General features: G+C 48.0%; 1 protein-coding gene and 1 non-coding gene across 3 annotated transcripts in view; both read left to right on the forward strand.

Moving 5' to 3' along the window:
- LOC119458206 (neuropeptide Y receptor type 5) overlaps positions 1-26253 on the forward strand; it is a 299626-nt gene that overhangs the window by 220425 nt on the left and 52948 nt on the right. The window lies entirely within an intron of this gene.
- Positions 3408-3479, forward strand: Trnat-cgu (transfer RNA threonine (anticodon CGU)). The gene has a single exon. It is a non-coding gene; the product is annotated as a tRNA-Thr (tRNA).

A 26253-nucleotide genomic window follows, 5' to 3' on the forward strand; every position in this document is an offset into this window, starting at 1 on the left:
CTTTTTACGCAATATATCTCCGACGTGTAAGCGCCGTTCACAGATGAGCCATCATCACAGTGATTATCACGACGATCGCTATCGTGAGTGGCGAGTGCCCTCGGCCAATGAGAAAACGCTATTACGTGAACTTTTGTGAATACTGGCCTTGCGCGGCCCTTCTCGCGATATATTTTATCTCTAATATGGTGAACAGCACACACGTCAGGAATGACACAGCGAGAAGCGATATGGGAAAGACAGAATGGTTAACCAGGCTGAGTCCGGTTGGCGACCCTTTACTGAGAGAAGTGAGGAAAGGGAACTAAAAGAGGAATAGAAAGAGAGAAGAATAGTTCGTCGTTCTGTCACTCACAAGCGGTCAGGTAGATTGGCGGCGGAACGCGGCAGTGGTTTACTGGCTTTGTATACACTGCACACGCGTGTAAGTGACGGTCCCAGGATCTTCTGTTCTGTAAAAGGCTTGTCGTCTATTTCCCTCAAGTGGTCCAAAGGACAAACATCTGACTGGACAAATAGACGTGCAAACAGGTCAGATGTGCTAACTATATCTACCGATTTGTATTCAAAGGAAGGAAAGAAAGAGTGGAGAAGGAAAGGCAGGGAGGTTAACCAGTTTAGCACAACCGGTTTGCTACCCTACACATGGGAGCGGGATGGGGGGAATGAAAGATGGGGAGGAGAGATAGAGAGAGACCACATAGCACGGCACCCATATCGTCAGTCACAGTCCGTCACTCTTGCGTGGTACGTGACATCACTGTCACAGCCGCTTGTCCCAAGTCCATTTCAATACCTTGGCAATATCAATACCTTGACAATATCAATACTTTGACAATAGACCAATGTCAGTTGAAACGATTCTCACATGTCGTCGACAGAAGACATCGCAGCTGAAGGCGACGAAGGGACTACTTAAGTTTTTAAAAATTTGTATTCAAAACCCTACACTATACTATGCAGGACACAAATGACAAGTTTGCAGACGCAAAAGCGCAGCGCTATCTAAAATGAGTTGTTGTACGCCGTTGTCTTTGGGCATTTCCGTCACCATCCTACAACATGCGGCGCGTGAGTTTGTGTCCCATTGTGAGGTCTGGCATGCAGGAAGTCGAGATGCCAGTCGTGCTCTCCCGCAAGCTGCGCGGGCCGTCTCGGTGCCGCACTCGCGCCCGCCTGGGAGGGTGCCCTTCCTTCACCTGTCTCCCGACGCCGACGGGGGCCAGTTATCGCCTTTCACGCCCAGCACTCAATGCGCACACGAAATAAGATCCGCGGAGAGATCGTGGACGCTTGTCTTTGCTAATCAATGCGTGGAACGGGCAGTGTGGCCGCTGTCATCCGAGTCGATGACGTTTGCGTAAACTGCAGTATACGACGGAGTGACCTCGTCATCTCGTTTTTCCTATAGAACTATAACCCGGGCGTAGCACGCCTCCCTGCCGCTACCTCCCGAGGCGCTAAATGAAGAGATTGAAATAGCAGTTATCGTCTTTCATCGCCGACAGTAATTGCGCGCGCCGCGAAACTGGAGCCCACAACACCAGTTCGTTTCTCTTTGACCGGTCCGGGAAGTGAGCAAGACGACTTAGACGCGCCGAGTTGGGGAGATGGGTGACAGCCCGTGCGGAACGAGTCGACGAAACGTAAGGCCACTCTCGGCTCTCTTCCGGGTAAACGAGCAGCCCGACGTGACCGTTCTACGTACGAGTTTCGAAAAAAAAGTGAAGATAAAAAAAGAAAGTCGGTTTGTGCGGAAGAAATGTACCTAGAACTTGAGACACCCCGATGAAGACGCCTTAAGAAGCTGTATTTTCGCTTTTCTCGCTCTCTGGCTCTCCTCCTATTTCTCCGGTTGAGGTCCTCAAGAAAGTGAGTTAAATGTGTGTAGGAGACAAAAAGAGAGAGAGAGAGAGAGAGAGAGAAAAGTGAGTGGTGGGAGAAGTTGCGTTCAGTTTCTACAACCTTAGCTTCTTGAAACCAGATGATGTTTGAGTCGTCCACTTACGAAGTGAGTTGTGAAAGATGTTCAAAAGAACACATCTTTTTTTGCGAATATGTTTTATTGTTCGATACATTCCCCTACTTAATGCGTTGAGGGACACTCTCGTCGTGTTTTTAGCTATTTGTTGTGATTTTCTTTTTTGAGTGCCTGGTCATATTCTTGAACGAGAAGAAAGGGAACCGAGGGGCCCGTTTTTCATTATCATATCATATATAAAAAGCCAACAAACAATGACACCAAGGACAACATAGGGGAAAATACTTGTACGTACTGATTGAATTAAAGAAATAATAAATTAATGGAAATGAATATGGATGAAAAAGCAACTGTCCGCAGGTGGGGAACGAACCCACGTCTTCGCATTACGCGTGCGATGCTCTCTCCATTGAGCTACCGCGGAGCCGTTTTCCCATCCACTTTCCGGCGTATTTATGTGTCCGCAACTAGCATTAACCCTAGGAGTGTTAGCCAGCGCCACCACTCACAAACCTAGGGGCGGATGTGGAACATTCCTTCTGCCGCAGGCGTCACGAGCACGTGATCTTTTTGGGTGATGGCAACTAGTCAATAAACCCACATATGCTACCTGAAGGCATCAATGTTGCCGGATTCGAGTCCTCGTTATGTAATGAACGAGAAGAAAGGGAACCGAGGGGCCCGTTTTTTATTATCATATAAGAAGCCAACAAACAGTGACACCAAGGACAACATAGGGGAAATACTTGTACTTACTGATTGAATTAAAGAAATGATAAATTAATGGAAATGAATATGAATGAAAAAGCAATTGTTCGCAGGTGGGGAACGAACCCACGTCTTCGCATTACGCGTGCGATGCTCTCACCATTGAGCTACCGCGGAGCCGTTTTCCCATCCACTTTTGAGGGTATTTATGTGTCTGCAACTAGAATTAACCCTGGGAGTGTTAGCCAGCGCCACCACTCACAAACCTAGGGGCGGATGTGGAACATCCTTTCTGCCGCGGGTTCGTTCCCCACCTGCGGACAGTTGCTTTTTCATCCATATTCATTTCCATTAATTTATCATTTCTTTAATTTAATCAGTAAGTACAAGTATTTTCCCCTATGTTGTCCTTGGTGTCATTGTTTGTTGGCTTAGTATATATGATATGATAATAAAAAACAGGCCCCTCGGTTCCCTTTCTTCTCGTTCATTACATAACGAGGGCTCGAATCCGGCAACATTGATGCCTTCAGGTAGCAATGTGGGTTTATTTACCAGTTGCCATCACCCAAAAAGATCACGTGCTCGTGACGCCTGCGGCAGAAAGGATATTCCACATCCGCCCCTAGGTTTGTGAGTGGTGGCGCTGGCTAACACTCCCAGGGTTAATTCTAGTTGCAGACACATAAATACCCCAGAAAGTGGATGGGAAAACGGCTCCGCGGTAGCTCAATGGTGAGAGCATCGCACGCGTAATGCGAAGACGTGGGTTCGTTTCCCACCTGCGGACAGTTGCTTTTTCATCCATATTCATTTCCATTCATTTATCACTTCTTTAATTCAATCAGTAAGAACAAGTATTTTCCCCTATGTTGTCCTTGGGGTCATTGTTTGTTGGCTTCTTATGATATGGTCATATTCTTCATATTTATCAGTGTTCTTGCCGCCTTACTGCAGAAAATGTATGCTTAAATCCTCGCGCTACCGAGTGGGACAGTAATCAATGATCGGAAGCTCACCATTTATCTTTTAGTCGAAACTCATGTCAGACGCTCAACTGATGGTAAGGGAGAAGATAGTTTGGAAGATGTTTCATTCTAGAACAAAGGAGTAAAGTGCAATACTTCTCCTTTGCTTTGGGATACCAGCGCTCTCTGTCAGCGTCGTAATAAAGGCATCCTGGCCTTAATCGAGGCTTTACAAGCTCACTTCACGCAAATTTTAGTGCGGAGCAAAAAAATAAAAACAGTTTTTAGTACACAGCATTAGTAGCTCTCCATAATACGAGCGTCTGCTTGCAATCGCTCGCTCTGGCTTAAGGAAAACACTGGAAACATGGGTATGCACGAATATGCATTTCAAGAATGGTGTTGATAGACGCCGTAAAAGAGCACATCGATAGCGCTAATCAAATGCGCAGGTATATAACTGTGCAAGATACAGTATTAGAGAGCGAGAAAGAAAAAGGAAGCAAGGTAGGTTAACCGGATTGCTCTCGCTTTTCTACCCTACACTGGGGGAGGGGAAAAACGGAATCAAAACGAAAAGAAGAAAGTAAAGGGATGATAAGTGGTGCACGCGCACTCATACAAGCGTTCGCCGCGCATTTAAAGGTGGTCGCTCAGGCCAGTCGTCTTTAAAAAGTGCGGTAGGGCTCTGGTGGCTTTCTGTGCAATTGACAGCTGAGTTTCTATTGAAAGTCACGACAGTAGTACGCAACTCGTGTCAAGACCGGCATGTCACTAAAAATAACGCTTAAGTTGAATTCACATGACCGGCCGGACCGCTCATAAAGTCCGCAGACTATGGTGTAACGCGCCTGATCCGCAAAAATTCGTCTGTGGCGTCCTGGTGTTTTATTGCGATAGCAATTATATGGACACTCCAAACGTATTTTTGCCGTCACCGTCGTCGTCGCCGTTGCCGTGAGGTTCCGTATAAAGTGTAACGACGACGAAATCGTCGCCGCGCGCCGGACGCTGCGTGTGCGATTGAAAGCGAGCGCGGGTGATCCGCCAACCACAGCTTATCGCTCATGCGAGAGAGGACGGATCTGCCGCGCAGGCGCCGTATGCTGAAGGCTATCTGCGATGTCGCTAAAGTGTGCGCCGGCGGGAGCCTCATCTTCAAAGCCATCTGCGATGGGTACAAAGTGCATTCGCCCTAGTGCCGGTAGCTTCGTATGCGCTGTGCTTTCGACATTCAGTTCGCGCTGAAGTGAAAGCCAGCGCGAAGGTCAATTTGCTCGCTGCCGCTGGCGCGCTTCGTCACTCCAGCGTTTTGACGGGTTTCCGCGGTCATTGAGCGAGATGTGTTCATGTTTACCTGTGCGCGCGTGACGCCGTGCTTGTTTATTTTGTTAGTAAGCGAATATTTACAACTTAACACGGCCGATACAACTACTATCCTTTCTTCGTATAGCTATCTACTAATGTGTTATCGCAATCAATGCTTCGCCTTTCGGGCGGAACTGCGATTTTTTTTTTTTTTTGCACTCGAGCCACGTCTCGCTCGTCCGCGGACTGAATCTGCAATCCGTCCCGCCACGTGAACCCATTTTTAAGCCCCATTGTGCATAGACAGAAAAAAAAAAAGAAAAGAAATGAAAAAAAAAAAAGAAAACACGCTTTCGTAAGTCTGTCTCGAGAAAGTGACAGAATATTTCCACTAGTTAACTTCACCAAGGTGAAGCGAGCGTAAGCGGTAGTCATCAGCTCAAGGGGCGTCTAAGAATAGTGCTAGCCTGCCGCGGTTGCTTTGTGGCTATGGTGTTTGGCTGCTAAGCACGAGGTCGCGGGATCAAATCCCGGCCACGATGGCCGCATTTCGATGGGGGCCAAATGCGAAAATACCCGCGTACATAGATTTCAGGCACACGTTAAAGAACTCCAGGTGGACCAAATTATTCCGGAGTCGCCCACTACGGCGTGCCTGATAATGAGATCATGGTTTTGGCACGTAAAACCCCATAATTTAATTTTGTTAAGATAAGGGCTAGTGACAGGAACAAACAGTACAAAAGTCCTTCTATTTTTTTTTTTTTTTGTTTTCTTGATGAGCACTCCTCTCTATTGTTTCTGGGCGAAACCGACAAGACAGCTTTCGTGCACACAATCCGCATTGTTTCCTCGGGTGACCTGCCGTCGACGTCAGCCCGAAAGCTTTTCGGTTTTCTACAGTGAAGCATGCGCCTCTCTCGCGCTGACTTTTGTCCTGATGAACTTCACCACATGCGCTGAGCACTTTCTCCTCGGGTGTCGGAGGTCACCCAGTTTCCGGTGCACTTGTGCTATTCCATTCCGCAGCAGCTCGCATTTTACTGCCGCCACCAGCGGTGATGGCAACTCCGGGTTCTGCAAGTTTAGATCTCGATTCTCGCTCTTAGAAAGCTCGTATACGCGTCTCACACACAGACACAATTTTTGGCGTACTTCATTTTGTCGAAACTCGACTCTTCCGGTCGACGGCGTCGTGGTGGCGCAAGCTATCGTTGATTTCCTCCCAAGAACGTCTCCTGGTTGCCGTCCATTGCGAAGGGCCCCTCGAATTATGGGTGTTGCGCACTTTCCGGATTGAATGTGTCCAACGCTAAGGCCTTCTGGGCCAAATCCACGCCCCAAAAAATTAAAAGAAAAAACATCGAAAGGAAGAAAGCATTTTCGGCCAGTGTATTTTCTGTCATCAATGTCATCACATATACTTAGTTCTCTGCGCTAACGCGTAATTTAGACAATTTTTTGAAGCAATGCTGTAGTCACCTAATTATAATGGCGCAGGACAAACTGTCCGTAACACTGGTATTAATGTTAGCACGTGGGTATAGCAGTGGGAGCGGTCATCTGGGGTTCAACAGGGCCGCTCCGATGCCAGAACTATAATATGACGTGAAGACGAAGCCGTTAAGGCGTGGTTTGTCTGAAAAGCAGCAGCATCAGGTACGAGGCTTTAAGAGTGTTTTGTTGACTTTCTGTAATGTATCAAAAATCCTCTGTCGTCGACAAAAAGAAACGCGCTTTTAGCGTTAACGACGAAGTATGTTTGTCAGTCGCTCAAAATTGCTAAAATTGCTGTTGCTGTAGCGCGCCTGGCCTAATCCGATTGCATCACCTCGAAGCATGGCTTTGCTCTATTCGCGGTGATTGCCAATCATAAGTGAAAGAAAGCTATATATATATATATATATATATATATATATATATATATATATATATATATATTATATATATAAGCACAGCGGCAGTGGCATTGTGACGCCTACCTAGCAGAAAAACAATTCTGATGCTACCGATTCATGTAATATAATCAGGAAAACTCTTCCAATACTTCAGCTTACTGTAACCGCCTAACACAGAACCTATGTGATTACGAAAGCCTCCGATCTGAAAAAGTTGCGAAAATGCTGTCAAAGAAGCGCTTTCAGAGTTACAGGAGAGTATATCATGAGAAAAAAAGAAAAGAAAAAACGAAGTTCATTGGGGATCGGTTCGTCTACTCAAATAATTGGCTTACGCGGGCACGTTTGTATTTTGCTTTGAAGCGAAGGCAATCTTGTTAATCCTCAACATTTGTTCATTTGATGAGGAACACACACGGTTTTTAATCTGACAGCAGAGTGTTTAGAGCTAAAACCGAATAACTTTCATGTCCTTGCTTTGCTCATCTGCGCTTCTCACCCGAAAAGAGGCTTGGCTTTACATAGCTACATAGTTGGTATACTGAAATACCTGCGCAACGTCTGACATGTAGCTATGGCTAATTACTGTCTCCGACCAGTATCACAGAGCTTGAGCGCCGCAGTGTGACTTTTAATCTTTCGGTATAAACTACCATATAGAACACGGGTTCGTTGCACGCTCTGCTTGCAAAACTCGCATGCTCACTTTAATTAACCAGAGATGTCGTTCTCACAAAATGTGCTCGTTTTCCCTGCTTCGGGGCTGTCAGTCTCCCGGAGGGCGTTGCTTCACACCAATACACCAATTTCTATTTCTGCAAGAGTAGTAGTTTCAATGATGAACTGTCTGCGTGAATGCGTATTTTTGTACGTGTGTGTGTGTAGGCGTGCGTGTGTGCGTGCGTGTTTGTGTGCCTTTTGGTAGCTTTATCAACGTGTGGACAAAGAAGCTCTCTAAGCCGAGTGAACATTATCCTATTCCGGGGCACGTAACTACAAAATTTTCATTCCAATTTTGTATGTGCAATTGACGAAGTCGTGAGGGTGCTCTGGCAGAAATTCGCAGCGCATATTTTTAGCATAATACAGCGTGGCGCCCTCGTCAACTGGATAAGTTGCATATACGCGACAGGAAGCGAAGAAATGGCCAAAAAAAAAAAAAAGCTGTGGTTTCGCTTTAACCATCAAGAGCGATAGCAATGTACTAGACGATTAGACGAAGGCTCGTAGTTTTATAGGCCGTAAAAGTTACATTAAACATTCGCAGACAAACATTTTAAGATCTCACTCTATGGCCGTGAGAACTCACTGTCAAGACACTGGCCCGAGAATCAGGCGCCGGCAGCGGGAACCACGCATTCTTGTCCCAAAGCGAACGTTTTGTGCGGCCGCTCGCTTAAACATTTCAACTGTGCCGCGTCTACAAAACTCACATTACGCGACCTCCCACACTCGGCGGGCGGAAAGAAGGCAGCGCACCTGAAGCCGCCAGCCATCTCGTCTCGCCCTTAGGCCTGGCGCCCGCATGGACATGTTCCCCAACATAACGTCGAGCGGGCCGCGTATTCGCTCAGTCGCGCGGACTGCCATGCGAAGCCACATCTTGGCTATAGAGGAGGAGAGGCGCTCTCCGCGCACTCCCTTTGCGCGGGCTCAATCGCGCGGGCAGACGGCGTGCATGAGGCCCCTGTCTCTCTCGGCTCACCCTCGCATGCTTGCCCTCACACCCAGAGCATGCGGCGCACGGCCAGTCATTCTCCTCGTTCTTTGGCTTTCTGATTAACATCACGGCGACGGCAACAATTCACCTGGAGTGTTCGTATTATTGATATGGCAATAAAATGCTTCAGTTCGTTCACGAAAATACATGAAGCGGTAGCAAGCATATCTGGCGCGTTATTGAGCGCGGCAGAACCAACACAATTTAGCACGTCAGTTCAGTTGTAGAGGAGATTGGCAGTGGTAAACGAACAATCTTTCGTCGAGGATGGCCACTTCTGCTTCCCCCTCTTTCTTATCCTCTCTTTCACTTCTTCAGGCCGGCATGGCCTAAATTATTTCACCTTGATGCTTATTTACCATGCACACTGTGCAGGTTAAATTGCATGATGTGCAATGCATGATGTACACCGCGACCACTGGCCCGGGAGACAGTGCTGCTCAAAGCAATCGTTGTTCAACAAGGAGAAAGCTCCAAGTTTAATACCGGCCGAGTTATTTTCTTTTGCTCAATCCTCATTGTCGTTGGGAAAAGTGCATGATTATTATCATGATCGTACAGCCGCTACAGTGGCGGCCTATATATGGTGAAGATGCACTGCGCGAATGAACGTGCCGTAAAGAATTAACGCTAGTGGCACTGACCTTTTTTTGACGAGACTTTTTAGGTTACGAAAACGTCGTGTGCTGAGATATAACACACTGCACTCTTAAAATATGCAAGAAAGGGGCCCTTTAAACGCACGTCCGCACACACAGTGAAACATTTTATGATAGCGAGTGCATATTGGTGAGCTTCAGTAGAGGTCAAGGTGTTGTCTTGCGCGTAAGAAAAAAAAAAAAAAAAGCAGAGCGCAAGAAACAGCGATTTCGCATACGCGGCAAGCAGGGCGATTTTACTCGTACATACGTGAGCACAAATAAATATGCCATGATCTCCTTGTATTACGTGCGCATGCCAATAAACTGCATTATAAAACGAGACATAAAGCTATGAATTGTGCAGTATTGTACATTGGCATACCAGAAAGCATCAGACACACAAGCGACCGCGCGGCCAATAACATCTGACGCAATATAGCTTGCGGAAAAAAGTGGTCCAACGGACAATCACTGCCAGAGTGCACCAAGAGCATGGTAATGAGGTGGCGATCTTCGTACGTAGCGCAAAGATACGTGTAAGGTGGCCGTAAAGATGTCTAACATTTGCCAGCATATGAGGCTTGTCGACCAACGTTGAACTGCACGCACGTGTAATGGCTTTCTCGTTTAATTCTTTGCACCTAGAGAAATGGCCATGCGAAATGTCTCACTACGAACAAGCGTCGCTTCCTTTACTGAAGGTTATAACCAGGAACGCGGGCGACTGGCTAACCTCATACACGTGACGAGGCGTTAGGGAAAAAGACGAGTAGGGCACGGGAAGCTACTGATAGTACTTGTAGTAGTACCGATCACGACAGTAGCTACTCATAGATCTTGTAGATGATCGGTCAAGTCCAGCTGCTTATAGCTTCTGAGTCGAATAAAGATAAGAGAAACACTTGGAGCATATATGTCGGGTCTGTTGGATAGGCTTGCTCGTTCGTGCGTGTTATTTTCCGCTCCTTGTGCAACTTCTCTGGAGAAACCTTATTGTCGGCACCAAGGTTACATTTTTGCGAACACTCAAGAGCCGTTCATTTTCTTTCTTTACGCGGCGCGCATAATACGCTGTCGAATGAAGCGAACCACAAGCGCAAGTCGTCACCAACCGTATTCACACCCTCACGGTGGCGAATGGTCTCGCACGGTGTTGAAAGTGGCCGTTTCGACAATCCCGTGTCCGGCGGCCCGTCGTGCCGGGAATCCCCGACGGAAAACACAACCTGCGCCTTCGACACGCTTTGAAAAACGGGTCGTAAATATATGCCGCACGACTGGGTCCTGCCGGCCGGCCAGTCAGGCGGTTTTTCGAATGCAGACCGACGACCGATGTGAAGATTTACGGTCGTTCGAGTGCTATACTGAAGCTGTATATAGCCGAGAAACTATTGGGCTGGACAAAGCGGGCTTTGGCACTATAACATAAGAAAGGTCAGTGCTTCTCTTGATATTTCCCTCTCGTCCGAGAGCTCAAATAAAGACAGAAAAACATTATGCAAAGTCTGTGGGCGCAATTCCTTCTTTGTTTCACGTATTCCGGGTTTATTTTAACGCGTCCGTTTTCTTTTTCTATCTCTCTTTCTGTCGCTGCTTTTTACCTTTAGCGAGCTCACTGATCAGCGCACTGCCCCAGAAAGTGTTCACTGAAGGAGAAAGAGAAGTGGAGTTTTCGAAAAAGAACTCCTATAAGTGCTTCTCTAAGACCTTTGAAATTCATCCGACTTCTTTGATTTGGGCGCAAGAAAGCGATGAAGTGGTTTACAGGTGTGTTGCGTCTTAGAAGATGCTTAATAGAGAGGTTTAGAATAGGGGCCCCAAGAGTTTGGGGCCCCAAAGAGCTTTGCGGGTGTTAGCGTTGGGGCATGCAGGAGTGAAGAGTTTTAGAATAGGGCTTTGCGCTTGCGAATAGCGTCTTGCGCTTGCAGCGCCACTACGGTGTCAAAGAGAAACTGTTACAAATATTAAGATAAACTATACCATTTTATGATAAGAAGAGTAATTTTTTTACTTTCACGCTTTTGCCTTTAATAACATTTTAGAGGTTATTCTAATAACAGCAAGCGATTTGTTGCGCTTAATTTGGAGTAACCAATTTTACGTGCCTTCACGAGCCAAGCTAATCCATGTTAGGCCTACGAGCCATGAAATTGACAATCGAATTCGGAATCAGCGGCGTCTAGGGGATCAATCTTCATTACACATGTTAGTTGAGAGAAAGCGATAAACGCAGTCACTTCTCCTAGCTTACGAATTTCATGCGCTACCACGAATCGAGCCTAGTTTGGTGCTCGGTGAGAGCCGTGGCTTCGATGGGCGCCGCCATGTTTGTTGGCGCAAAGAGAGAGAGAAAAAAAGGTGAAGGAAAGACAGGGAGGTTAACCAGACATTATCTCCGGTTGGCTACCTTGTACCGGGGGAGGGGTAAAGGGATTCGACAGGAGAGAGAGAGAAAAAATAAGTACAAAAAAGGGGAAAAAAAGGAAAGAAAAAAATCACACACACACACACACACACACACACACACACAACTGAACTGTTTCTGTGGGCATTGTCAGTCTGCGAAGGCGTTCTAGTGTTGAATAGTGTCAACGTCCCATCCTACGTCACACAGTGTACAGTCACAATTTGTCACTGAGTTCGGTGTCTTTTAAATAACGCAGCAGTGCCTTCAAGGTGGCTCGCGCTGTTTTTCGTGTAGGCCAGTTTACAAGGATGTTGATTTGCGTTATTAAGCGTTTGTCCAGTTGACCTATCGTGGCTGAGAGAGCTGCTCTCTGCGGGTTAAAACGAGGGCACTCACAAAGAAGGTGTGCGATTGTTTCGTTGCACCGGAAGAGTGTTCGAATCACAGTCGGTCAGATAGGCCGGTGGCTCGCAAGAAGCGCAGAAGCGCCTGCACGGCCTTCTTCTGTGACGTTGGGTCCAGTCTGTGGTGGAGAATTTTTTCTTCCGACAGAGGCCGGTCGTCCAATTGGTTGAACGCGTTGGTAAGAGAATGTCTTTGCGCACTGTACTGCGGGCAGTCGCACAAAATATGTACAATTGATTCTTCATTGCCGCAGTGGTCACAGGCTGCGCTGTCGGCCATTCCTATGCGGAACGCATAGGCGTTGGTAAACGCAACGCCCAACCATAATCTGCACAAAAGTGTTGCGTCTCCTCGGCGAAGCCTTGATGGTACTCGAAGGCTTAGGGTTGGGTCCAGAGAGTATAAGCGAGCATGCATGAAGTGCGATTCATTCCATTGTGACCTTGTGCGTTGGCGGGCGATCACGCGGAGCTTCCGTGCAGCGTCAGTCCTAGAAAGTGGAATGGGTCGTTTGTGATCTTCTTTATGAGCTGTGCGGGCAGCTTGATCGGCCCGTTCATTGCCGATAATTCCATAGTGACTTGGAAGCCACTGAGCCACTGAAAAGTTATTTCTTGCCCTATCTCAGTCAGATTGTGTATTGCCTCGGCAATCTCAAAGACCAGCTGCTCGTGTGGACCGCGGCGTAAAGGTGATAGTAGAGACTGCAGAGCCGCCTTTGAGTCGGAGAAAATTGTCCATTTGTGTGTCACTTGATCACTAATGAATTGCAGCGCGGCACAAAGTGCTGCGAGCTCTGCTGCCGTCGATGTTGTGACGTGAGACGTCTTGAATTTAATAGTTGTGCCCATCGTTGGTATCACCACTGCCGCGGTAGAGCTGTTCGGCAGGACGGAGCCGTCGGTGTATATATGGGCAGAGTCTTGGTACTTCTCGTACAACAGAAGTAAGGCGAGCTGTTTAAAGGCTGGTGATGACAGCTCTGCTTTTTTGTGGATGCCAGGTATTGTCAGGTTGATATTTGGCTGTGTAAGGCACCACGGAGGAATCGAAGGTCTTGTGGCAGGAGTGAAGCAAGTTGGTAAAGATTCACCATGCGTGGCTATTGTTTGGCAGAAAGAGGTACGTTGTCTGTCCGCTGGCAGAGATGCCAGGTGGTGGTGGGGAGTCCGGGCAAGATGTCGTATATGTGTCCTTAATGCTTCAACCTCAATGTGAGTCTTGGCGAGGTGGTCTCCAGCAATTGCTATAGTCGCCACTGTGGATGCACTCCGAGGCAGGCCTAGGCAAATGCGGAGCGCTTGTGCTTGAACACTTTGTATGGTGCGCAGACTCGTTTTGTTGACGTTAGTTAAGGCTGGCAAGCTGTACCGCAGGAAGCCAAGAAACAGCACATTGTATAGTTGCAGCATAGCACTTGTGGACATTCCCCATGTCTTTCCAGTGAAGAATTTAAACAGGTGACAGATGCCTGTTAACCGCTTCTTCATGTATGAAACATGATGGCTCCATGACATGTCTCTGTCAATTATAACGCCTAGAAACTTGTAAGATCGAATGTAGGGTATTCTTTGGCCATTTATCAATACGCTGTAGTCTGCCATGGGCTTCCGTGTAAATGCCACAAGTGCGCATTTCCCAGACGATATTTCCAGACCTCGATTCCGGAGGTAAATAGCAGTCTGAGATGCGGCTTTCTGGATCCTCGCACGCAGTTGTAGGCGTGTTACTGCAGACGTCCAAACGCAGATGTCATCCGCATACATTGATAGCTGAACTGTGTTTGGCAGGTGCTCAATGAGAGACAGGAGAGTCAGATTAAACAGCACAGGGCTGAGGAAACCGCCCTGGGGGACGCCGCGGTAGCTGTAATGTAGAGAGGTGTGGCCGTCCTCAGTGTTCACGAAAAAGGATCGCATGGAGAGGTAGTCGCGTATCCATTGAAACATCCGGCCGCCCACACCTACCTCTTCGAGAGCAGTAAGTATGGCTTCATGTGTAATGTTGTCATATGCCCCTTTCACGTCAAGAAACAAGGAAGCGCAAAGACGCTTTCGGCATTTTTCGTGCTGAACGTAGGTGGCTAGGTCGACGACGTTATCTATTGATGATCGACCACGGCGAAAGCCCGTCATAGCCTCTGGGTAAATGTTGTGGTACTCTAGGTACCACTCCAGGCGTCCTAGGATCATTCTCTCCATTACTTTGCCCACACAACTAGCCAAAGCGATCGGGCGATACGATGAGAGCGCCAAAGGCGATTTGCCAGGCTTCAGTAGTGGAACCAGGCGACTGGTTTTCCAGCTTATCGGAAGCGTGCCATCTCGCCAAGATTCATTGTAGAGCTCTAGGAGAACAATGCTTGCGCGCTCACCCAGATGACGTAGGGCTCTGTAAGAAATGCCGTCAGGTCCTGGAGCCGATGTGCGCCCACACAAAGCTAGTGCTGCCTTAAGTTCATGGATTGAAAAAGGTAGATCTATGCGTTGATCTCGCGGTGGTGGAGAGCTACTCAAAGGCGGAAAATTGTTGGGAGAAGTGAGTTGGCCGGATAATCTGGCGCAGAACTCTTCTGCCACGTCAATATCCGGTCGCTGTTGTGAAAGGGCTAGGGCCTTGAATGGAAACCGCTGCACGGGCAGTGTCCGGAGACCTCGTACCGTCCTCCACAATTGCGATAAAGGCTTGCGAGGGTCTAGAGACTCACAGAACGCAGCCCAGCGTTGTGATTCCAGCTTAGCTAACCGGCGCTGGATCTTCTTTTGGATGCGTCTGGCGGTCCGTAAATCATCCATTGCATGCGTGCGGCGGTACCTTCGTTCAGCACGTCGACGAATTACTCGAAGTCGTTCTAACCTATATCAAATTCCGTTAGCTTCGAAGAGCATGTGAGAGTGCACATAGTATCTTGTACTGCACTCTTGATAGTCTCTTCCAAACGATGTGAAATGTTGTCTTGACAGTGCTCTTCCATGAGAGACTGAAATTTGGTCCAGTCCACTCTTTGGATGGTATCGCGTATCTTGGAAGGAGATAATCCGCTTATTTTGACGTATGTGGGAATGTGGTCACTCCCATGTGTTTCTATATCCGCAAACCACCCAGCACGTCTGACGAGGACGAGGTCCGATCATTGTCATCTGCGAACCGAACTTATCCCGCACAATCAGGCTCTCTGGATATGAATCATTCATGTCATCTACTACTGGTGAAAACAGCAAGGTTATGGTGTTTATTCGTCGCAATCTCACTTACATGCTCCAGCCTGTGGCTCCTCATGACGACAATCAATATATATGTCTAACAGTGAAAAAGAAGAAACTTAACATCACCGTTGTGGGCGCTTACCTGTCTCCATCAAGTCGATTTGATCAAACAAGACTACGCGACATCCTATCATCAACTCCTGATCCGTGGGTCATCATTAGGGATTTCAACGCTCATCACACACTGTGGGGCAGTACGAAGATCAACGCGAAAGGCAGACATTTGGTATCCGTCGCTCATGACAATGAACTTTTGTTGTTAAATGACGGCAGTCCTACGTTCTTACGTGGCTCCACGTACAGCAGCTGTCTGGACTTGGCGTTTGTCTCACGAAGCCTCGTCAGATGTTGGCGCAAAGCTTTTGGGGCCGCTATTGGGGCTCCCGGTAAATCGGTGAAATAGCGTGCCCGACGCAAAACCCAAACGCAGTTTGCGTCTCGCGCATGCGCAGTGGTGTCGACGCTATTTCTTTGGGGCCCCTATTCTAAACTCTCTAATGTGCAATGACTTATAATGCGCCTTTTTTATTTCTGCCATCTGGTGCAAATAACCTTGCGTGTGCACCGATTTCTCCGTTTTACGTACCGTGGTCTTTTACAAAGCTGGGTCTAATTAAAAAAAGAAAAAAAAAACACACGAGCGGATATTTATGTGTGTTCAAGGCCAGCTGTCATTTACTTAGGCTTACTGGATGCCTGAAAGGAAACGGGCATATGTTGTACTTATCCGCACTTCACTGTCATACCTGTGCTTTCACATTATCATGGTAACCTCTACAGGGTGTTTCATTTTAGCTGTACCAAATTTTAAAAAATTCCCTGTGGCAGATAGCACAATTATAATCCTTAATCTAAACTACTCGATGAGGCGGCCATTACTTCCACTAGAAATCAAAACACCTAATTGAATAATTAACATAATTACGCTAATTAACTTTTAAATAATTATTTTACGGCACATCTTTCAATCTACGAATTATAGCCGCTGAGTTCGCAAGGCGCATCCACTTGGAACGAATTCTCAGGACTGAACCAGTTTCGAGATATTAATTGTCAAAGTGTCCGACGAAATGCATGGGCGTTCCAGTTAACTTTGTGCTTCAATGCATAAAACAGAGTTTTCCCCAAAAAGATAGCTGGAATAGCATTGAAGCACAAAGTTAACTGGAACGCCCATGCATTTCGTCGGACACTTTGACAATTAATATCTCTAAACTGGTTCAGTCCTGAGAATTCGTTCCAAGTGGATACGGCTTGCGAACTCAGCGGCTATAATTCGTAGATTGAAAGATGTGCCGTAAAATAAATGATCGAAAAGTTAATTAGCGTAATTATGTTAATTATTCAATTAGGTGTTTTGATTTTTCGTGGAAGTAATGGGCGCCTCATCGAGTAGTTTAGATCAAGGATTATAATTGTGTTATCTGCCAAAGGCAATTTAAAAAAATTTTTGTGCAGCTAAAATGAAACACCCTGTATAATGGCGCCGGAAAGATTATATCCAGGCTCATTTCATTTTTTTTTTTTGTAATTTTTAGCAGCATGATATCCTTGATCTCACAACACTGACGCGTCTTTTGTTGCGCGACCAGAGCCTTTCAAAAGCATGCATCTACCATAGCGGTGCAGTGTCAACACGCTGACTACGGAGCAGCTATGCGCACCGCAGGGGCAAAGAAATCACGTCATGGAGATTTCATATAAACTCGTATAGCTCTTCCCTGGCGCTGTGATTGGTAGGAAAATTGACAGCCACTAGGTCAATAAGCATTTCGTTCTCAAAAAGAGCGGCCGCCACACACCTCCGACGATTGAGCGAGCCACTGCGCGACATTCTCTCGTCGTCTCATATGTGCCGGGGTTTGACCTATAGTCTTTGCCGGGCGACGCGCTCCTAGAGAGGGTTGATTGAGTTGAGTCTGTCGCGAGGCGCTCGGACGGTGGCGCGTGCCTCCTCCCCCAGGGCGGCTCTCAATATATTCTCGTGATCCTGGCGTGACAGCCCGTCATCTACGCGCGGGTTGCCCGCACGTCACCACGCATAACGGCGCCAGAGCATCTCCTTCGCCGGCGCTCTCGCCACGACGTCGTGGTCCACCGGCCGGGACGCCCGAGGGGCCGGAATAATGCGCCCGGGGTGCCAACCGCGCCCAGGCGGATTAAACGGATTGTTCGCCAGAGGCCTTCTCCGGCTGGACGCTGAGGTGGTTTGCGCAAGGACGCCAGTGCTCGCTGATCGGTCTTGCGGGGTCACGCGCAGGACAGCATCAGCGGACCTCTCGAGTCGCGCTTCTCCCTTCGCTCGCGGAGCTATTTATAGGCCACGCGACGCTCAAAGAAGCGTCTGGTCCTCGTGAATATACTTTGTGCTTGCATGTGAAGTTATGCACTGCCTCGTGATTTGAGCGCGAATCATCCGCCGCCAAATAAGTTGCGGCTCGACGCGCACACCTGCCTTATTCGGTGTTGGGAAACTCTACGGATGTACTGTGCCTGCGATCAGTTGTTGTAATCTTTAAGCTTCCATTATACGGTGGTTATTATCAGCTCTTCACAGTGATGGGTATCCGCGTAATCACAATGGTGACGTGACCTTCAGCCAGAATTATTTTGTTCTCAACTGAGTTATAAGAGAATTACATTCAAATTCAAGAAATGCGCCTTGTAGTCCTCCGAGTGATATGTACGAATTCTCGCGGTAATTGAGATGAAGCCTAATTCCAAAAGTGCGATTTATACTTTCGTTTACAATGGTTAGAATTGCTGCCGTGGCCATACCTGAGTTGGAACCATATTACAGGCTTTGTAGGCTTCGTGTAACATTGAAACTTTATCGGCAACGTATATTCGACACTCTGACACTTCTACATGCATTCAGTTTTGTCTCGCTCCATGCAACAAAAGGAAAGAAAAAAATGACGCAAAACTCTGAGTTGACGTCGACATCCTCGTGGATGTCGACGATTATCTGCCTAGAAAGGGTGATGGCAGCAGCAGAGTCCTATACTGCCAAAATGAATGTGAATGTAAAGGTTCCTGAAAGCTGATCCTTTCTACACCATTCTTTAATAACTTCAAGAATATGTGAACATGGCACTCACTTATTTAAAACATTAAGGACCACCGTGCTGCTCAAGGTCATGCACAGACTACGTCATGGTGCTTGTGACACTAAGGTACAAAGATTTGACTTAGTAAAAAAAAAAAAAAAAAGGAGATATGACATGACGACAATGGTTTCTCTTTTTATTTCAAAAATATTAGCCAACTCTAACATAGCTTTCAAAAACCTTTCCTGGAGGTTTCCTAAGGCTTGCGCACAGCTCGTCACCATTTGCATAAAGTTTCCCAGCGACTTCCTAAAGGTTGCGCAGAGCTTCCTCAACGATCCCCAAGGAAGAGCTCGTTACAGATATCGCCTCCAATGTCGTATGTAAACCGAAGGGTGGGCGCACTTATGCTATTTCCTTTCTCTCTTTCTCTTTGGTTCGTCTTTCTGACATTGGAGCCATTCAGCCCAAATTGGCTACTTCCTGCTTAGAATGTGCCGTTTTTCGCATTCATGTCTCAGTACCAACACTTGATTGCCACAGGGGCCATTGTATATTCTATGGTGAACGGAGAGACCTTGTGCACCGAAGGGCGTCAAGAATGGTAAAGAATTAGAATTTCCAGGAGGATCTGTCGCACTTTTTAGTGTACGAAACGCTACCGTGACTCGTGGTCGCGTATTGTTGCTACTTCTCTGCGAAAACAAACATACAAACAAGCAAGCAAGCAAACAAAAAACAAACAAAACGAAATGTATAAAGCGAAACGCTATCAAACTGCCCTGTGAACATCGGCCATATACGGCCCAAGTGTTGTGTATCTCATTGGAAAAGTGGCGTGACCTGCGTCTAGCGGTCAAAAAACACAGCATGCTGACCGAATTGCAACCCGGTCACATCTCGTAGTAACACGCAGTGACGTAGGTCTTCCGACGTACGGCACGGTTACCCGGTTGCGTTTCGCTCTCAAATGTGCGCATCCACACGAGTGGCATATTTTTGGAAGTGTGTGCTGAAACACTTGAGCTGCAACTCCCGACGACGACACCCGTACACACGACGCCGAGCGAGACAGGGCCTATACTCGAAACTTTTCATCCCTGAGGCCGAACCACACGAAACAAATTTACGACGCACTTTCGGTGAGAGACGGACGCTGTGGACACACAACGAATTTCATTGGCGTCCACGCCACACGATACGCTCTACTTCGGCGTATATTGAGCAGCATAGCCGGTGCCTCTCGTCTTAGAGCGTCGCACATCCGATGTATACGGCGTTCACGTAAATTTTGCACGACAGAAAATACTCTTTTTCACATTACAAAAATTTCTTAATACTTCTCGAGTTCAGCAAGATGTTTGGTCTTGGTTTGTACTTGGCATCTGAGATCAAGAGTGTCTTTACTGGTTCGTTGCCTTGCCTCGGAGACCATTATTTCTGCTATTTGCTTGCTTATTGCCTTGCGAACCACTTTCGGGCCTCGATCGGCACTGGTAGCGCTGTCATGGGAAGACTGCATGCGGCGCTGAGCGAGCGTGACCCAGCATCTCATTGTCCTTAACGACGCCGGTTGGCACCCACGGTGAAAACGCGTCCGTAATTTGTTCTTGTGGTTGGAGCTTTAGGCCTCATGCATGATGAACCTACTGCTGCATCTTCGCATGCGTTGTGTCGTGGCCGGTGCATGCGCCCTGTTCTTGGCTCGCTGCAGTGCTGAGCTCGAGGTCGCCGGTTCGATCACGGCTGCGGCGGTCGCATTTTGATGGAAACGAAATGCAAAAAAAGAAAACCATGCATTTACCGAGAAAGAGAGAAAGAGAAATGAGATGTGATAGGCGGGGGAGGTTAAACGGAAGATAAACATCTAATTTGCTACCCTGTACTGAGGAAGGGGTGAGGGGAGACACAAAGTGCGTTTGGACTTAGATTTAGGTGCATGTTAAAGAACCACAGGTAGTCAAAATTAATCTGGGGTACCACACTACGGTGTGCCGCATAAATATATCGTGGTTTGGCACGTAAAATGCTAGAATTTAATTCTTTTTTCTAGGATCGTTGGCTTTTGCGTCACCCAAGAATATGCATTTGCATGCAACTATGCACTGTTTTCGCGTGCGCTTCCTTATAGCTTTTGACCTACTAAGTCGCCCAAGCAACAACCTTATCACAATAACATACGCAGTGTGAAAGCTGCTGTGCGCCCCTGCGCAAAGAAATGTTGACAGGGAATGTCTTAAAAGTAAGGCCCGTATAGACCGTTTTTTCATGGGCGCCGCCATTGCGTAGGCAGTGGCGCCATCTATGGGCAGTTGGCATGCTGGCTTGGGCGAATGCCCGTGTTGTATGCTGTGGTATACGTTCGGCGGCAGTTTCTGGTGGATTTTTTCGCACTCGCGCGGTCTATTTAGCATGAAATGGCGTCTTATACGTGGGGAATGGCCCTGTGAGGCGTAGTGAAGGAATTTAAGCCTGAAGTAATTAAGCGGCTGGAGTAACTGCTGTGTTAAGGCGGACGGAGCACCCAGCGCGAGGTGCGCGGGTTTTTTTTGAGCAGCCTTAGATATCAGTTAGGTATTTCTGAAAATTCGTTTTACGAATATTACCTTACTGCAGCATTCTCAGCACTGTTATTCTAAGCTCTACTTTAGCTGCAACGAGTAGTTGCGAACCATTTGACGATCCTAACAGCGAGGTTACCGTTCTGCTGGAGAATAAGTCGTGCTGTTTACTTTGACAAGCGTTCAAGTTGTTATGTGTAGATACATTGGGCGACTGCCTTGTTTGATAGGCAAGGTGTCCGCCCACAAACAAAATAGTTTGGTTAATAATAACCGCATACCATACAGCGTGAAGCACACTTTTCGAGTGGTCGAACGACCAGCTGCAGACTGTGCGAGCACCCGAGGCAGTACTAAATGCTGTGTTATAGATCTGTTTGTTCTAAACACAGATCTGTTTGTTCTAGACAACGACGACGACGAAGTGCTTCTTTTGTGGAACACAACCTGCCCGTCTCTCTGCTTTTCTGGACTTTTCACTGGTTTTGTGGGGCCTGCCGCCCCACATCTCGCGGTGATGGCTGTGCAACCTCCCGAGGCCCCGTCCGGTTCCGGTTCATCAACGGGAATCGCTTCGAGGAAGCGCGGAAATACATCTAGCGACAGCGAGGATACTGAACTGTACTCCGCATCTGCTGACGAGTCATCGCAAGACGGCTTTGAACCTGTCTTGCACCGTAAAGCCAAGCGAAGGATCGTCAATGCATCTTCGGTGTCAAGTTCGTTCACCGTAAAAACTGCACCTCAACGATGGCCTCATACCGTCCTGTTTGTGCCAGAGCACTCGACAGACAATCTGCGCGTCCTCAACAGGCAAGCACTGTCTTTGTTTCTTGAGAACACTGTACCAAACGAGATCAAGGATGTGAGGATAAACACGCGGAAAAACGTCTTAGCCGTCGACGTGATGACCACGAGTGCGCTGAGCCCTCTGCAGCGTATAACGCAGCTGGGCAACATAAGGGTTCGATCCATTGTCCCAGCGGATGGTACCATCATTGCAGGAGTCATTTATGACATTTACATTGAGATCCCTGACACAGACCTTCCAGTGCTCATAAAACCAGCAAGTGAGAGCAACGTTATTGTGCACGTTGGCCGTCTTGGCAAGACACGTTGTGTGAAATTAACGTTCAAGGGTGATTGCCTTCCTTCCTACGTGAAGGTTGGCCACTTCCGCCACCCGGTTCGGCCATTCGTTCCAAAACCGCTGCAATGTTATAACTGCCAGAGGATCGGCCATGTGAAGGGCGTTTGCACGAATTCAGCCACATGTCCCCGATGCGCCGAGCCACACTCAGAACAAAACTGTAATGCGACTGTTTTGAAGTGCCCTAACTGTCAAGGCGCTCACAGTGCTTCATCCAAAGACTGCCCGAAGATTAGGAAGGAATGTTCTGTGCTCAAACAAATGGTACGGGACAGTTCCACCCACAAGGAGGCCGCTGAAGCAGTGCGACGTAGACGCCGCCGCCGCCGACGGTCCTCACGTAGGACTGCGCCAGCTTCGAAAATGCGTTACCTCTTCAAGTAACAAAGTCACCTGCAGTTCCCAGCGCAGCAAACGCTGACACAGGACGGCAGAAAACTACGAGACGTCTCTCTACAGATGAATGGCCACCGCTTCCAAGTACACGACCTATTGATACGCAGCAGCAAGTGCCACATCCAGTACAGCAAGCTGCTCCATCGGATGAGGTGCGACATACAGATCAGCAAGTGGTATCGCTACTGCGATCCTTAATGAATGCCATTCGCGTGTTGCTGAGCAACATGCACACAACGTCAGCCAAAGTGCACTGCAAGTACTGGACACACTAAGTCCGGTGCTGGCAGCCCTTGAGTAAATCATGGCTCACCAGCAGCTGTCTTTTCGAGAGGAGGTCCGAAAAGCAGCAATCTTCCAGTGGAATGCCCGGGGACTACGATCGCGCATCGCCGATTTCCGACGGTTCGTGTACGCCAACAGGTTTCCCATCATCATCATCTGTGAGCCGAATTTATCGAACTCAATCAGGCTATCCGGCTATGAATCATTTATGTCATCAACTAGTGGTGAAAAAAGCAAGGTTATGGTGTTTATTCGCCGTGACCTCACTTACATTCTTCAACCTGTGCCACCTCATGACGATAACCAATACGTATGCTTAACAGTAAAGAAGAAAAGACTTACCGTCACTGTTGTTGGTGCGTACCTATCACCATCAAGTAGATTTGACTCCAAAAGATTACGAGATATCCTGTCAGCAACGCCTGATCCATGGATTATCATCGGGGACTTCAACGCACATCATACAATCTGGGGAAGTACGAAAATCAACGCGAAAGGCAGAGCCTTGGTATCATTCGCCTCCGACAGCGAGCTCTGGGTTTTAAATGACGGCAGTCCTACTTTTTACGCGGCTGCACATACAGCAGCTGTCTGGACTTGGCCTTCGTATCACGAAGTCTCGTCAGGCGTACAGGATGGTTTACGGACATTGAAACGCACGGGAGTGACCATATTCCCACATATGTCAAGATCAGAGGACTGTCGTCGTCGAAATCAAGTGATACCATCCGAAGAGTGGACTGGCCCAAATTCCAGGCTGTTATTGAAGACCAATGTCAAGGTAATTTATTACATAATTTGGAAGAAATAATCAAAACCACAGTGCAAGACAGTACACGTACTCTAATGCGCTCTTCGAAATTCACTGAATTTGACGTAGAATTAGAGCGACTTCGAGCTATACGGCGACGTGCCGAACGTAGATACCGACGCACGAAGTCAATGGACGATCTACGGACCGCTAGACGCCTACAAAAGAAGATCCAGCGCCGGTTAGATAAGCTAGAGTCACAACGCTGGACTGCTTTCTGTGAATCGTTGGACCCTCGCAAGCCCCTATCGCACTTATGGAGGACGGTGCGAGGGCTCAGGACGCCACCCTACAACAGTCTCCATTCAAGGCTCTGGCCCTCTTCCAACAACGACCAGATATTGAGGTCGCAGAAGACTTCTGTGCCAGATTATCCGGGCAGCACACAGCTTCCAACAACTTATCACGTTTCATCAGCTTCCCGGCACCACGTGACCCCCGCATGGATCTTCCATTTTCAATCCATGAACTCAAGGCGGCGCTAGCTTTGTGCAGACACACGTCGTCACCCGGACCTGACGGAATTTCTTACAGAGCTCTGTGTCATCTCGGTGAGCGGGCGAGGAGTGTTCTTCTTGAAATCTATAATGAATCCTGGCGAGCTGGCACACTTCCCACAAGCTGGAAGACTAGTCGCATAGTTCCGCTGCTGAAGGCTGGAAAGTCTCCGTTGGAACTTTCTTCGTATCGCCCGATTGCATTGGCGAGCTGCGTGGGAAAAGTGATGGAGCGGATGATCCTCGGACGCTTGGAGTGGTACTTGGAATACCACAACGTCTACCCAGATGCCATGGCAGGATTCCGACGCGGCCGCTCGTCGATTGATAATGTCGTCGACCTGGTTACCTATGTTCAGCACCAAAAAGGGTGTAAACGTCTGTGCGCTTCTTTGTTCCTCGACGTCAGAGGTGCGTACGACAACGTTACACATGAATCCATCCTCGCCGCTCTCGAAGAGATAGGCCTCGGTGGTCGGATGTTCCGATGGATTCATAGCTATCTCTCTATGCGATCTTTCTTTGTGAGCACCGAGGACGGCCGCACTTCTTTGCATTACACCTACTGTGGCGTCCCCCAAGGTGGCGTACTGAGCCCTACGTTGTTTAACCTTACGCTGATTGGTCTCCTTCATCACCTTCCAAACACAGTTAAATTATCAATGTACGCGGACGACATATGCGTTTGGGCGTCCGGAGTGACACGCCTACAGCTGCGTGCCAGGCTCCAAAAAGCTGCCACTCAGACTGCACTCTATCTCCGAATTCAAGGCCTGGAGATTTCATCTGACAAATGTGCACTTGTGGCATTTACGCGCCAGAGACCACCTCATAAAGACCCACATCGCAGTTGAAGCAATACGAATGCACGTAAGGCACATTGCACGGACTCCTTGCCACCATCTAGCCTCTCTACCTGTCGAGAGACCACACGCCTCGTTCTGCCGAATGATATCCGCACATCGTGAGGCTATACCATCTTGCTTCACACCTGCCGCGAGACCTTCCACTCCTCCTTGGTGCCTCATTCAGCCAACGATCATCCTGACAGTACCTGGCGTCCGGAAAAAAGCAGATATGTCATCGCCGGCTCTTAAACAGCTTACCTTACTCCTATTATATGAAAAGTACCGGAATTACACCCACATATACACCGACGGTTCCGTCTTGCAGAACAGCTCTACCGCCGCTGTCGTTATCCCAGAAAAAGCCACCACTATCAAGATGAAAACATCTCACTTGACAACGTCAACGGCAGCAGAACTGGCAGCGCTTCGAGTCGCACTACATTTTATTAATGATGAACCAGCACACAAATGGTCCGTTTTCTGCGACTCGAAGACGGCACTGCAGAGTTTACTGTCAGCCTTACGGCGCGGTCCACAGGAACAGCTGGTTTTCGAAATCACAGAGGCCATACATCACCTGACTGAAAAAGGACACGAAATAATCTTTCAGTGGCTGCCAAGTCACTGTGGAATTATTGGCAATGAACGTGCCGATCAAGCTGCTCGTTTAGCTCATGTACAAGACAACCGCCTATCGATCCCGCTGTCTAGGACAGATGCTGCAAGGATGCTCCACCTGCTTGCACGCCAATGCACTTCATCAGACTGGAATAAACCACATTTTATGCACGCCCGATTATACACCTTGGATCCAACCTTAAGCCTTAGACTTCCAACAAGACTTCCCCGAAGAGATGCGACCCTTCTGTGTAGGCTATGGTTGGGCGTCGCGTTCACCAATGCCTACGCGTTCCGCATAGGGATGGCCGACAGTGCAGCATGTGACAATTGTGGAGACGCGGAAACGATTCGTCATGTTCTTTGTGAGTGCCCACAATACAGTGTGCAGAGACAATCGCTCTCCGTCGTGCTGAACCAGTTGGATGACCAGCCGTTTTCGGAAGAAACAATTCTGCAACATCGACGCGACTCAACATCGCATCAGAAGGCCGTGCAAGCGCTCCTGCGGTTCCTGAAGTCCACTGGCCTGTGTGAACGTCTGTGACTGGAACGCCTCCTTTGTTACCAATGCCTGTGTTTTTTTTTTCTGTTTTTTTTTCGCTCTCTCTCTCTCTCTCTCTTTGCACTCTCTCCAACCCCTTTATCCCCCACCCAGTGTAGGGTAGCAAACCGGAAACTGACTTCTGGTTAACCTCCCTGCCTTTCCTTTCTCGCTTGCTCTCTCTCTCCTCT

This window comes from Dermacentor silvarum, chromosome 1 (assembly GCF_013339745.2).
Source record: "Dermacentor silvarum isolate Dsil-2018 chromosome 1, BIME_Dsil_1.4, whole genome shotgun sequence".
In the NCBI taxonomy this organism is placed as follows: Eukaryota; Metazoa; Arthropoda; class Arachnida; order Ixodida; family Ixodidae; genus Dermacentor; species Dermacentor silvarum.